Source organism: Ovis canadensis, chromosome 13, assembly GCF_042477335.2.
Source record: "Ovis canadensis isolate MfBH-ARS-UI-01 breed Bighorn chromosome 13, ARS-UI_OviCan_v2, whole genome shotgun sequence".
Lineage (NCBI taxonomy): Eukaryota > Metazoa > Chordata > Mammalia > Artiodactyla > Bovidae > Ovis > Ovis canadensis.
In genome coordinates this window covers 86,308,281-86,321,148 of record NC_091257.1, presented here as the reverse complement: position 1 = coordinate 86,321,148, position 12,868 = coordinate 86,308,281, and the positions used below count along the sequence as shown (strand labels likewise).

The window sequence follows — 12,868 nt, the reverse complement described above, 5'->3', positions numbered from 1 at the left end:
TCCCACAAGTGTGAAGGGAAACAATCACTTTGATTCAGGTTTAGAGCAATGTGTTTCCCAGGCTTAATTATACCACAGGTATATAAATTACAGAAACATGTTAATGCTCCCATGATTAAAATTATAGAGTGCCTAATTGAAAAAGCATAAACTGAATTGAAGAATTCCTAATTATAGTTTGCTTTGAGGTGTTAATTTCCTCCATAACGAATGTGTAATTTCTTGGAACCTAAACAGGTAGCCTCTTGCATCAGCACGTAGGCTGCAGACAGATGGGATAAGGTTGATTTTTCCATTCAGAAGGTTGATAGAGGAGGCTTGGTTCAGGGGGAGAGGGTTGAAAGGGAGCTTGGGAAGGGGGTGGAACTAGTGAAGGCCATGAGCCAGGTGCACCTTGTGGACATTGAGCCAAGGACTGATGAGGAGCCCCTAGAAAAATTTTCCACCTGCTTTTCCCTTTCCAAAGCCTCAACTATCATCCCAGTTAGGTTTAGTAATTTTTGTGCCTGCAAGACAGTGATTCTTAAAATTTGGTCTGGGCCAATGGTAATATCTGGGAATTTGTTAGTAGTGCAAACACTAGGCCCCGCCCCCAATCTATTGAGTTAGGAGCTCTGTGGATGGAGCCCAGATGGCTGTGTTTTAACAAGACCTCCAGAAGATTCTGATACATGCTAGAGTCGGGGGAGCACAATTCTGAATTGGGCCCAGATGGCCAAAGTCACATCCAGCTGAGCTTTCTTGGGCTCCTTCTCTGGATCAGAAGCTGTGATTGGTGGCTTCCCAAGCATTATTTCATTTTATATTCTTAACATCACACTGGAGTAGGAAAAAAAAAAATGCTCCTTCTTTCACAGATGAGAAAATTGAGATCCAGAGAAGTTGGCTTGTCCAGCTCATATTATCTTTGAGAGCTGGAGGCCTTGCCTATAAGTTCTGATGGAGAGTCAGATGCATCATTGTCCATTTTTTTTCATTGTTGTGACATAGTTTCCATTCATATCTTTACTGATCAACGCGTTTTCTAAACACTATAGAGCTGGAGGCAGAACTGCGCCTGAGAATGGCTTCTAGGTGAGCCAAGACTTTGCTAATGTTGAGTCTGACTGTAAGAGGACGAGGAAGGGGCTCCTAAGTATTGGGTTGGCCAAAAAGTTAACGAGCTTTTCCATAAAATGTTACAGAAAACCCCCCAAAAAAGTTTTTGGTCAAGTCAATATTTGTAAAAATTGCTATTAATGGCATAGATTGTTAGGATGCATTCTTCCTGAACAGTGATGTGAATTCTAAGTATGAAAGGCCACAGCTCAAAAAGATACCCCTTGAATTCTGGCAGGAACTCTCCTTGCATAATGACCCAAACAGCTGTGAGCCCCCTATTAGTTACTTTGGGGAGCCGATGAGTAAGATACGCTCTATCTCCATCTCCTCTGTCCAGACATAGAAGCCTGTTTTCTCAGGCTTCTGTTTTCTAGTCTAAACAGAATAGGTCAGAGACCTATTCTGTGTGTGTGTGTGTGTGTGTGTGTGTGTATGTGTGTGTGTGTTTGCACTGTCATAGGTTTTAACCAATCCACAGCCGTCTGAAACAATAAACTTATGTTCCTGGTTTACAGCACTCTATCAGGTTTTTGCACAATTCTTAACCATGCCCATACAGTTGAAAATTTGGTCATTTCTAGTTATTTGTTGTTATAAATAACTCAGCAATAAATATATTTATTCATGCTTTTCTTCTGGTACTGTATCTTTAAATAGGAAAAAAAATCCCCAGGAGTGGAATTACTGAAATAAATAAAATGGAACTAAAATGTATTGAGTGCCTACACTTATATGTCAGGCACTGACAGCCAATTCATATATATTAACCTTTTTCATTCTTTAATTAAAAAACCTCAAAGTAACAAGCACACATAGCTGGAAAATCAAATAATCAAACCATTCTCTGCTCCACATTTTTCAACCCCCTAGTCGTGTGCCCCATAGGCAACTGCATTTTAATTCTTCGCTATTTCTGCTGGGAATTGGCAATGTCACTATATAATGTGCTATTCTAAAGTTATTGATTACAGACATTATCTATTTACTTCCCACTATTATAGAAGAGAATTTGGCTGTCTTGAATCATCCAGCTTCCCAATGTAGTTAGACTCCCGGTTTTAGTTAAATAAATACACAGTAGCTAATTTTATCATTCTAAAAACAGGCTTCAGTGCCAAGTGATATACAATTTTTATTATAGTATTATATAATTAACTACAAGCTTACTATGTACTCAGCACTATTTTAAGTCCTTTACCTAGATCAACTCAGTTAATTCTAATCAAAACTCTATGAGGTAACAACATATAGTATCCCTGTTTTAAGATGGGAAACTGAAGCACTGAAAGATTAAGTCACTTTCCAAGGTCATCCAGCTAGGAAGTTGCTAATTTGGGATTTGAACATGACCTCTAACTCCAAAGCCTGACTCTTAACCATTATGCTATACTACCTCTCATCACTCTTCCTATTTTGTACACTTAAAAAAAAATTCGTTATAGAAGGTACTAGTATTCTATTTTGCACAAGCAGTAGCTTTATTATTAATACGTTTTCTTTCACAGAGCTCTACCATTTCAGATTTATTATTACTCTTTTTTCTTTGATTTTCTTGTTGTTTTGTTGTTGTTATTGGTGGTGGTGGTGGTCATTTTATTATATGCCAGCTTTGTTTAGCACTTGTTTAAAATTTCAGCAATCATGATTTTTCCTTTGAAGAGCTATTTACTGTTGTCTGATTTTTTAAATTTTTCTCTCTCATAGCAGCAATTCTTGCTTATGGAAGCAATCATTTCTTTTCTGAGGATGATGTTTTGATTTGGAGAGTGATAAAGGTTTTATTGACTCCTATATTATCTCTGTTTCCTCTGGAGTCATTTTTTCCTGATTTGAACTGACTACTCTCATTCACGTTGGGACATTTCTCACCTAGTTGGTGAGTCTTGGTAATCAATGTTTAAAAGTAAGGTGTTGTAGAAGTTGAATGGAAGTGATGCTTTGGGAGGTGAAGGCTTTCAAACTCGCCAGAGCTGAAGCCTCCTGTCTCCTTCCAGAGGGGTAGGAGTTAGACATATAGAGGCCCATGTCCCAGGGTTTGGTGGTTTAAGGCATAGACTCCTGATCAACACCCTTGTTTTCAGCCCCACATTTCAGTTTCACACGCTCCCTGTTTTGTTGCAAAACTGGAATCTCACTTGAGATCCACTGGACAAATCACCTCTGTTTTTATTCACATCTCTTTATAATTTGACTTTCCATATGCTGCCACAACAGATACTTCTCTCGTGACCTTTATCAGTCTTCCAAAATTTTTGTGAAAACTCTCATCCACTAATAGCCCCTCTCCTGTTCTTTAGTTCCTTGTGGATTTATATGCTTTTTCATCTTTTACTGTCATGTTAGTGGGCTCTTAGGAGAGAGAGGAGGTAAATGGAGTGCCTTAAATCTTCCATTTTAACTAGCAGTTCACTTACGTTATTATCTAATCCAGTTTTCACAGTAGTCATTTGTGGAACATTATTACTGTCTTTGGATTTCCAATATCATTTAAATATTTAAAGGGAGGTCATACAACTGGTAAGATTCAGATCCAAAATTCAAATCTGATGCAGATTTTTAGAATCTATACTCTTTCTACTTCCAGGTCATAAAAGTATTTATAAATCTTGAAAGCCATTGCCAAATTATTTCCCCAATTTGGTGAATCAATTTATAGTGCTTCTGGAAGTATACAATCCTACCAGTTCTACCATAACGTCACCAAGATGGCATATTATAATTATGTTTACTTTTATAATTCAGTGGGTTTTAAATGGGGACATATTATCATTTTGATTTGAATTTCTTAGTATTCTGGCAAGGCAGAATTTTTCACATGGCTTATACTGTTTACATTTCTTTTTCATGAGTTAACTTTTTAACATTCTTTTCCCATTTACCTACAGAAGTGATAGTGGTTCTCAACCAGAGTTAGTATGCCCCCAGAGCCAGTGTTTGGAGATACCTTTGGCTGTTACAGCTTGGAACTGGGGTCTGCTACTGGCTTCTAGTTAGTTAGTGAAAAGAGCCTCAGATGCTAAATATCCTACAGTGTGCAGGACAGCCCCTACAACAGAGGTCATCTGGCTAAAATTCAAATAGTGCTGAGATTGAGAAACCCTTGAGGATCTTGAGAGCACTTCTATTTTTAATTTTTTTATAATGCGTGATTAGATCAGAGATTCTCAATCTTTTTAGCTTCAAGATCCCTTTATGTTATTAAAAAATTAAGATCCCTAAGAGCTTTATGGACTTATCTATTGATATCAATGTGCTCTATTAGAAATAAAAGTTACATTTTAAACATATCATACTTTTTAAAATAGTATTAAACTCATTACATATTAATATAAATAATGTATCCATATTTTTAAAACAAATTAGAAGAGGTGTGTTTTTTTCCACATTTTTGCCGGTATTTTTTAGTATTTTTAAGACCAACTTGTAGAAGATAAGTAGATTTTATACTTTTAACACTGGCTTATAGAAGATAACTAGATTCTCATATCAATTATTTATCAGTTTATGTTTCCTATTGAATGGATATTTTATCTTTGTCTTTATTCTTGATGTTTAGTCCTTATTTTGTAATTTTATGCGTTGGTCAGCTAAAAAAATTCTCTGAATTATAAAAATCTTCTAAATGTTGCCACATTTCTTTATCTAATATCAAAGCATTTTATTTGCTAATATCACCGCCAAATCTCATCAGTAAAGTTTTTAAGTATTGGGAATCTGCCAAATTCACAGTAACAGATAACAAGTTTTCCAAATGATTATTTTCAGCTATAGCTCAGTTATAAACAAATACCATCGGTTTCCCTTAAAGTGACACATAAACTTCATTTATTTTGGAGAAGATATTTATCAAATATCCAAATGTGAGAAACCACAATATTTTAGTCATTCTTTTAAGAAGCAACAATGAAAAAAAAAAGGTGCTTCATTAAAAATAAGGCTAGTTTAGCATGTAACTCAAACAGTCACAGAAATGGGTTTTCCTTAAGCAACCACTACACTTCAGTAAACAGATGACATGATTTAGGCTTATTTCCTATTGTGTCACAAGAATATTAAAAAGCCATGTACTCAAGCCTAGAAATGAACATTTTTCCTGCTGCATCCAGGATGTTTTTAGGTAAAACTGGCATTTTTGTTTTTTTAGAGCAAATTTTTACTTGTTGGTGAAGAACACAGTGACAAGGCAGTTTGGTGCCACCGCCTGATTCATGTGAAGGCACCCACTATTGGATTTGCAAGTATCAGCAGAGGAGAAAAGGCAAATAAAATCATATACTGTTCAAATCATTTCGATATTGCCACATCACTGAAAGGATCTTAGGGACTTAAGCTTTTGTTCATTTGGGCTTTATCAATATTAACATGCTCTATTAGAAATTAAAGCTACATTTTAAACATATAATTTTAAAAAGATAATAGTAGAGAGAGTCACAGACCACACTTTGAAAACTGCTGAATTAGATGAAAGTATTGTATACAAGGATCTCTTTACCTCACATCACAAATTCAGGGCTAGGCTTCCACAGGAGGGTCTCTGAAATGTGTTGTATGTAAGAATATCTAGCAAGTTTGTGTAAAGTTCATATTTCCAAGTCCTACATGGAAAAATTATGTGTAGGACTCTGGAATTCACAGGTGGTTCTGTTGTTAGTTGGAGACCTGGCCCCTACAGTTCTCTGCACATAGGTGATTTTCAGGTCACTGTATTCCTGCAAATAGCCTCATCAATGGGTTACATTTTCTTATAGGAAAAAGCCTTTAATTGGTATTATAATTCTTCTCTAGCATTTATTTGCCCTATCCCCTATCCTATGCCAGTTATTATGATAAACTTAATGGCTAATTAATAATCATTCTATTTACCTTTTTAGAGCTTAGAAGGGCTTCTTTGAGGATAATTGATTTCAGATGGTCTTATAGAAAAGTGCTTGGAGGATTCTCGTCAGTTGCTTTTCCTTAAGCAAATGTCTTTATTGCAAGCAGAGACATCCAAGGCACCCTATTGATTACTCTCTTAAAAACAGCCTCTGTTGCATCTTCCTCTGTGAAAGCATCACTGTGGGTTTTAGTCGCGAAGTTTGGAGACCGACTCCCTGTGGAAGCTAGCCTTGTTCAACTTAATTTTTTTTTTCCCCTTTACTCCTTTCACAACATAAAGCAACTCTGGAAAACAACAATGACATTTCAGCTGAGAACTTGGCAGGAGGGTAAAGGGGTTGCTTCCCAGGACATCTGAGGAAGAAGAAAGTATTGGGAAGCCTGGGGTGAGGAAAACTGCCTGACTTTCCAGTGGGGAAATAAAAAGCTTCAGAATGTTTATTAAAAAAACAGAACAAAATAAAAAAGGAAGATTTTTCAGTTCCCCAAAGTCTTTTATTTCACTTTATGGATTTTCAAAATTTAATATGTAAATATAGTAACCTAAATCTTTTAAAATGAAAATTCTGGTTCAGTAGCTCTGGCATGCATGCTTAGTTGCTTGGTCATGTCCAACTCTATGCAGTCCCATGGACTAACCCACCAGACTCCTCCATCCTTGGGATTTCCCAGGCAAGGAAACTGAAGTCCGTTTTCCAGGGGGTTCTTCCAAACCCAAGGATCAAACCTGGGACTCCTGCATTGCAGTCAGATTCTTTATCATCTGAACCACCAGGAAAGCTATCTGGCTTGGGGCCTGAGATTCTGCAGAGCTAACACATTCCTGGGTGATGAGGATACCACTAGTTCATGGGCCAGTAAGTAACAAGACCTTACAGCATTCTGCTTCTGCTAGCAGTTGTTTGTCTAAACACTACTAGTTAAGTCTGCTTACAGTTTTCGTTTAAGTGAGCCATTAGTATTAGCTATTAAAGCTAGTTGGTCAGTGGTGATTGTTAAGTTTTTCTTTATATATTACTGTATATTTGATTGATTAAAATGATACTTTTCAATGTGAACCTGGAAAATAATACTTCTGAAGTTAGGTAGGGGTGGAGTATGTTTATTAAAAATTCGAAAGTCACATTCCTCAGCAAGGTAGAAGTGTGTTAGGCATGGATCATGCTGTGTCACCCAGGAGCAAAACCCATTTGTCAATTAAAAATATGATACAATTTCATTAAATAATTTCATGAATTGTTTAACAATTCCTGAATTAATTAATTCCGTTAACAATTTCATGCCTTAGGATTGCTATGAGCACTACAGGGAATAAAGAGGATTTTCGCCCAATTCATAGTATACATCAGTAATTATTAGCTTCCTTTCTGTGGCTTTTTGTTTTGTTTTTCAGAGGAATAAAGCTTTATTTTTTTTCCCCCAGTGGAAAAATACACTGCAACTAGTGGTAATATATTAAACAATTATTTTCAAAGTTCTTTCATGTTCCTAATTATCTTTGATCCTCATCACAGTAGTGAGGTAGTGAATGTAAGTATAACTTTATCATTTTATTTATTTATTTTATTTTTGGTGACTCTGGGTCTTTGCTGCTGGGCATGGGCCTTCTCTGGTTGCAGAGAGGAGGGGCTACTCTCTAGCTGTGTTACTTGGGCTTCTCATTGCGGTGCCTGTTCTTGTGAGCACAGGCTTTAGGGTGCATGGGCTCAGCAGTTGTGGCCCATGGGCTCTAGGGCACGGACTCAAGAGTTGTACCTGGGCTCCGGTGCCTTGTACACCATATGGGGTCTTCCCAAACCAGGCGTGCAACCCCTGTCCCCTGCATTGGCAGGCAGATTCTTGACCACTGGACTACCAAGGAAGCCCTGCCATTTTATTTAAATAAAGTTTAATTTAGATTTGTCACAAACATAATATAAGCTTATAGAAATTATATGGAAAAAATTAAAGGAAAATGTCATTGTGATCCATCATAAAATATTAATATTTGGGGTACCAAATTAAGTGGAACATAGATTTGAGCCTCCCTTACAAAGTTGCATTCCACTTTTGCCTCATATCATAATAACTTATCATTTTAACATAATAATGATGTTTATTAGGTACCTATTATTTTATTTCTCTAAATTATTAGAAGATTCGCCCCACATTTCTTGAATACTTCTTACTGTACTGCTGACTTGTGATTCTGCCTGGGTGTGTTTGTGTGTTTGTGGATATCCCACTATATTCTTGTGCTTCCCAGGTGACATTGGTAGTAAAGAACCCGCCTGCCAATGCAAGAGACGTAAGATATGCTGGCTCAGTCCCTGGGTTGGGAAGATCCCCTAGAGGAGGGCATGGCAACCCACTCCAGTATTCTTGCCTGGAGAATCCCATGGACAGAGGAGCCTAGCAGGCTAGAGTCCATGGGACTAGCAAAGAGGAGGACACAACTGAAGCTTGTTAGCACACATGCACTATATTATTGGTTTTCCTTCACGGCTCCATTAGGTGTCTCTCTGTTGATCACTGCATCTGCACCACCCATTTAAGTTACAGTTTTACAAGACATTTTAATATCTGGTCCTGCTAATGATCCTTGTTGTTCCAAGTGTTCTTACCTGTTTTCACTCTCTTCTGTTTCTCTGTGAAGTATAAAATAATTTTGTCACTTTGTTCCCTAAATAATCCCCAATAGAATTTAGTTTTAATTGATTCAAAACTCTTATTACTTAATCTGAAATGGTTACATGAGCATGAGCTTTTCCACACTGAAAGAGGGCAGGCCTCTTTCCACTCCCAGGCGTCACTGTTTCTCAGGAAATCTGTATCATCCCTCCATGTAGATGACATCTGGAGCTACTTTGTTAAAACTGTGGTATTTTCTGCTGTCTTTCCACCATTATGTTTGCTAACTGGGTTTTGCTGGTATTTAGGGGAACCTTGAAGAAGGCAATGGCACCCCACTCCAGTACTCTTGCCTGGAAAATGCCATGGATGGAGGAGCCTGGTAGGCTGCAGTCCATGGGGTCGCTAAGAGTCGGACACACCTGAGCGACTTCACTTTGACTTTTCACTTTCATGCATTGGAGAAGGAAATGGCAACCCACTCCAGTATTCTTGCCTAGAGAATCCCAGGGATGGGGGAGCCTGGTGGGCTGCCGTCTATGGGGTTGCACAAGAGTTGGACACGACTGAAGCGACTTAGCAGCAGCAGCAGCAGGAGAACCTTGTGTGTGTGTGTGTGTACCTGTAATATCCATTTTGTTGCTGAAACCACTTGTGAGTTTCTTTAATTAAATTTTAGTATCTGGTTCACCAGTCTAATAATCACATCATCTGTAAATAATTTTATGTCCTTCTTTCCCGGTTGTAGTAGCTCTTATTTTGGTTTTATGTTGTGTTGCATTGGGGGCATTGTTGCCAAATGCTGCCAATAGTTGACCTGTCTGTGTTACTGCAATCTCCAAGACTTACCCTCCAGTAAATTTTCCCTTTGTGTGATGTTAGTGGTAGGTTTGAAGCAGATATTTTTAAACATCATATTAAAAATATCTCTGTTTCACCGGTTGTCTTTGTGCCTATTTAAATCAGAAAGGGATGTTAAACTTTATCAAATGCCTTTTCGCCATCTATTCATGTGATCATTTTGGTTTTCTGTTTGGCTTTATTTATGTGTTATTTTCCTGGATTTTTTTTTTATTACTAATCTGTCTTGTATACCTGAAGTAAATTATCTGCTTATGAGGAAACGAATTTAATAGCATATTAGAGGAATAATTTGCAACAATTTGAGATGTTACCCCTCTTTTTCTGTCTTATGTAATTGCTTATATAACATGGGAATTATCAGTTGTTGAAAGATTGAAAGAAATCTTTGGAAAAGCCATCTGGCTCCAGTGTTGTTTATTCTAATTTTCTTTTTATGGAATGCTTAATTAATTTATTGTCATTCTTTTTTGTTTAATAACAAAGGCTTTTCAGATTCTCAAAACAGGTTTGTCCTATCCCATAAGCATTAAACATCATTGTTCTCATTGTAATAGTTCTAAAGAGTATGAAATTGTGGTTTTGATTTCCTATTTGATATGAGAGTTACTTAGGAAAGTTCTTATTTTCCCCAGTTGGAAGTTTTTATTTGTTTAGAATTTTGGTTTAATAATATCTGGGTCTATCTCATACAGAGGTAATAACAGTGTGTCCCTTTTCATATACAGAGAATTTTTGGATTTTTGTGAATGCTCCTCATCATTTTGATATTCTGTCCCAAATACTGATTACTTAAGTATAAAATATTATTTCCTCCTCTATCATATTTTCTGAAAGTAGAATTCCTGGTTTTTTATTTTTCATTCATATAGTTGTTCATTTCAAATGTACACATACAGAGCTTTTTCTTTTTCTCTTTTGTGAATTGTTCTATTGTTAGGCTTAAAAAGATTTTTTCAACTCAAGATTGTTTTTTTCTTTTCAAATCTCCAGACTGTTACAAGCATGACACAATAAACATCCCGGTATCCTTCCCCCAGACTCACCAGTTGTGAACATTTTGTCGGTTTACTTTGTGTCTCTTTTTCTGATCCCTTCAAAGCCTTGCTCGGTTAGCTCTAGTAATCATGACTCTTCAAAGGCTCTAGTTTGTATATCCTCAGAAAAAGTCATTCTTCTCCATACCCACAGTGGAGTCGTCACCCTCAGGAAACTGAAAGTCCGGTATCCAGTCGAGAATCACACATTGCACTGGACTCCCATGGCCATCCTGAAATTTTTAAGTAAACAAATTTTGAACCATTCAAATATGATGTAGTTTTTCATGTATGATGAAGCCTTAAATATGGAGTTTTTTCTCATAATTGTGGAATTTTCCCAACACTGTTTATTGATTAAATTTTCTCTTTCCCATTGACTTGTATTGCTTCTGTTTCTATAAATAAAATTCACACACACATACATCCCTCTTCCACTTTTTTTTGATCATACTCCAGTACCCATTATTAATTATTTTGATAATTAAATAGTTATCAAATATGCCCATAATATGGGTTATTATAGTGACTTTTCACTAATATTCCTTTGTTTAAAAATGGGTTCTTGACTATATTTCCTATTTTAAACAAAGAAACCAAAATAATCCCATTGATATTGGGATAAGATTTCAAAATTGAGGTGATCTATATCTTCAGGGCTTCGAATTGTCACCTAACTGACCTCATATTTTATACTATTTACTTTTTCCCAAAGAAAGAAAATATCAATTGGGCAATAATTGACTCTTAACAATATGTGGTGCTTTTATCCAGGACTTAAGCATTTCTGTCCATTCATTCATCTTTAGTTCTGCACAATAATTTAACACCCACTCTGCCAAGCCCTGTGCTGGAGACTAGAGATAGTCTTTTATATCACTTGGTAGAGGTTTGTTTTTTTTTTCCCCCCTTCCCTCGTCAGGTCTGTATATTTCTTTCTTTCTTTTTTAATATTTTATTTATTTTTAATTGATTGATTGGTTTACAGTATTGGCTTGATTTCCATCATACATCAACATGAATCAACCATTATTTGTGTTATCCTTAGCTGTTTTATAAAGCACTTCTGAAAGGGCTTTTTTCCCTTAAGTCTTCCAGCTTGTTTTTCATGGTGTATAGTTTATTTATCTCTATCTTCTCTCAAACCACTTTACTGAATTCTTTTATTAATTTTAAAAGTCTTCCACTTGATTCTCTTCAATATATTAGCTCACAGTCATATTATCTACAAGTGATGATAAATTGCTTTCCTCTCTAAAATGTACATCTCTTCTGTTGGGTGTCTTATTGCATTGGCCAGAATTACCCCATTTTAGATACAAGTCCTAGAGGTGACATGATTTGCTCGGCATGTCAGACAGAGCTAGTGAGTGGTAAAGCTAGAACTGAAACCTCGCCCTTGCTTTTTTAGTGCAATAAAGGTCACTAAAGCATGGCCATCTATCTAAATATCAGCTAACTGGCCCCATATCTATCCAGTTGCTTTTTGCTCAAGGAAGGTTGACATTTGCAGTGCTTATAGTCCTTTCTTTAAATGACTTAACCCACTAGATGCATACACAGACACAAAGAGCAGGCATGATGATTATAAATGACACCAAGAAAAATTAAGCAGGGAAGTTTAATAAGGTATAATATGGTTGGGGTTGCTATTTTATTTTTTATATTTATTTATTTATATTTATTTATTTGACTGTGCCAAGTCTTAGTTGCAGCACATGAGATCTTCAGTTGTGGCATGTGGGATCTAGCTCCCAGACCAGGGATAGAACCCAGGCTTCCTGTGCTGGAAGCATAGAGTCTTAGCCACTGGACCATCTGGGAAATCCAGGGTTGCTATTTTAAATATGGTGATCATGTATGATTTCACTGGCAGAAGTGAAGAAGCAAACCTTCCAAGGGTTGCATATATCTGAGGGAAGAGCATTTCGGGCATCAAGGGTAGCAAATCGAAGGCCTTGAGATGAGAACATGCCTAGAGGGTGTTCAAAGAATAGCAAAGACATCTCATAACAGGGCCTTGGAGACATTATAAAGATATTGCCTTTTCCTCTAAGTAAGGCTTCCCTGGTGGCTCAGATGGTAAAGAATCTGCCTGCAATGCAGGAGACCTGGATTTGATTCCTGGGTTAGGAAGATCCCTTGGAAAGGGAATGGCTACCCACTCCAGTATTCTTGCCTGGAGGATTCCATTGATAGAGGAGCCTGGAGGGCTACAGTTCATGGGGTTGCAAAGAGCTCATGCGACTGAGGCATTAGCACTCACTCAAGGTGAGTGAGCCTTTGAGCACAGGAGTGTCATGACCTGGTCATGATTTTAAAGGGTCACTGCAGCCACTATTCTGAGGTTGCTGGAGGCAAGATTAGGATCAGGAAGACCA

The 12,868-nt window shown here is 37.1% G+C and overlaps 1 protein-coding gene across 8 annotated transcripts in view; it reads left to right on the top strand.

Annotated features, from left to right (window-relative positions):
* The window catches only part of PTPRT (protein tyrosine phosphatase receptor type T), a 1,160,687-nt gene that overhangs the window by 893,963 nt on the left and 253,856 nt on the right, over positions 1-12,868 (top strand). The gene's annotated exons all lie outside the window — the stretch shown is intronic.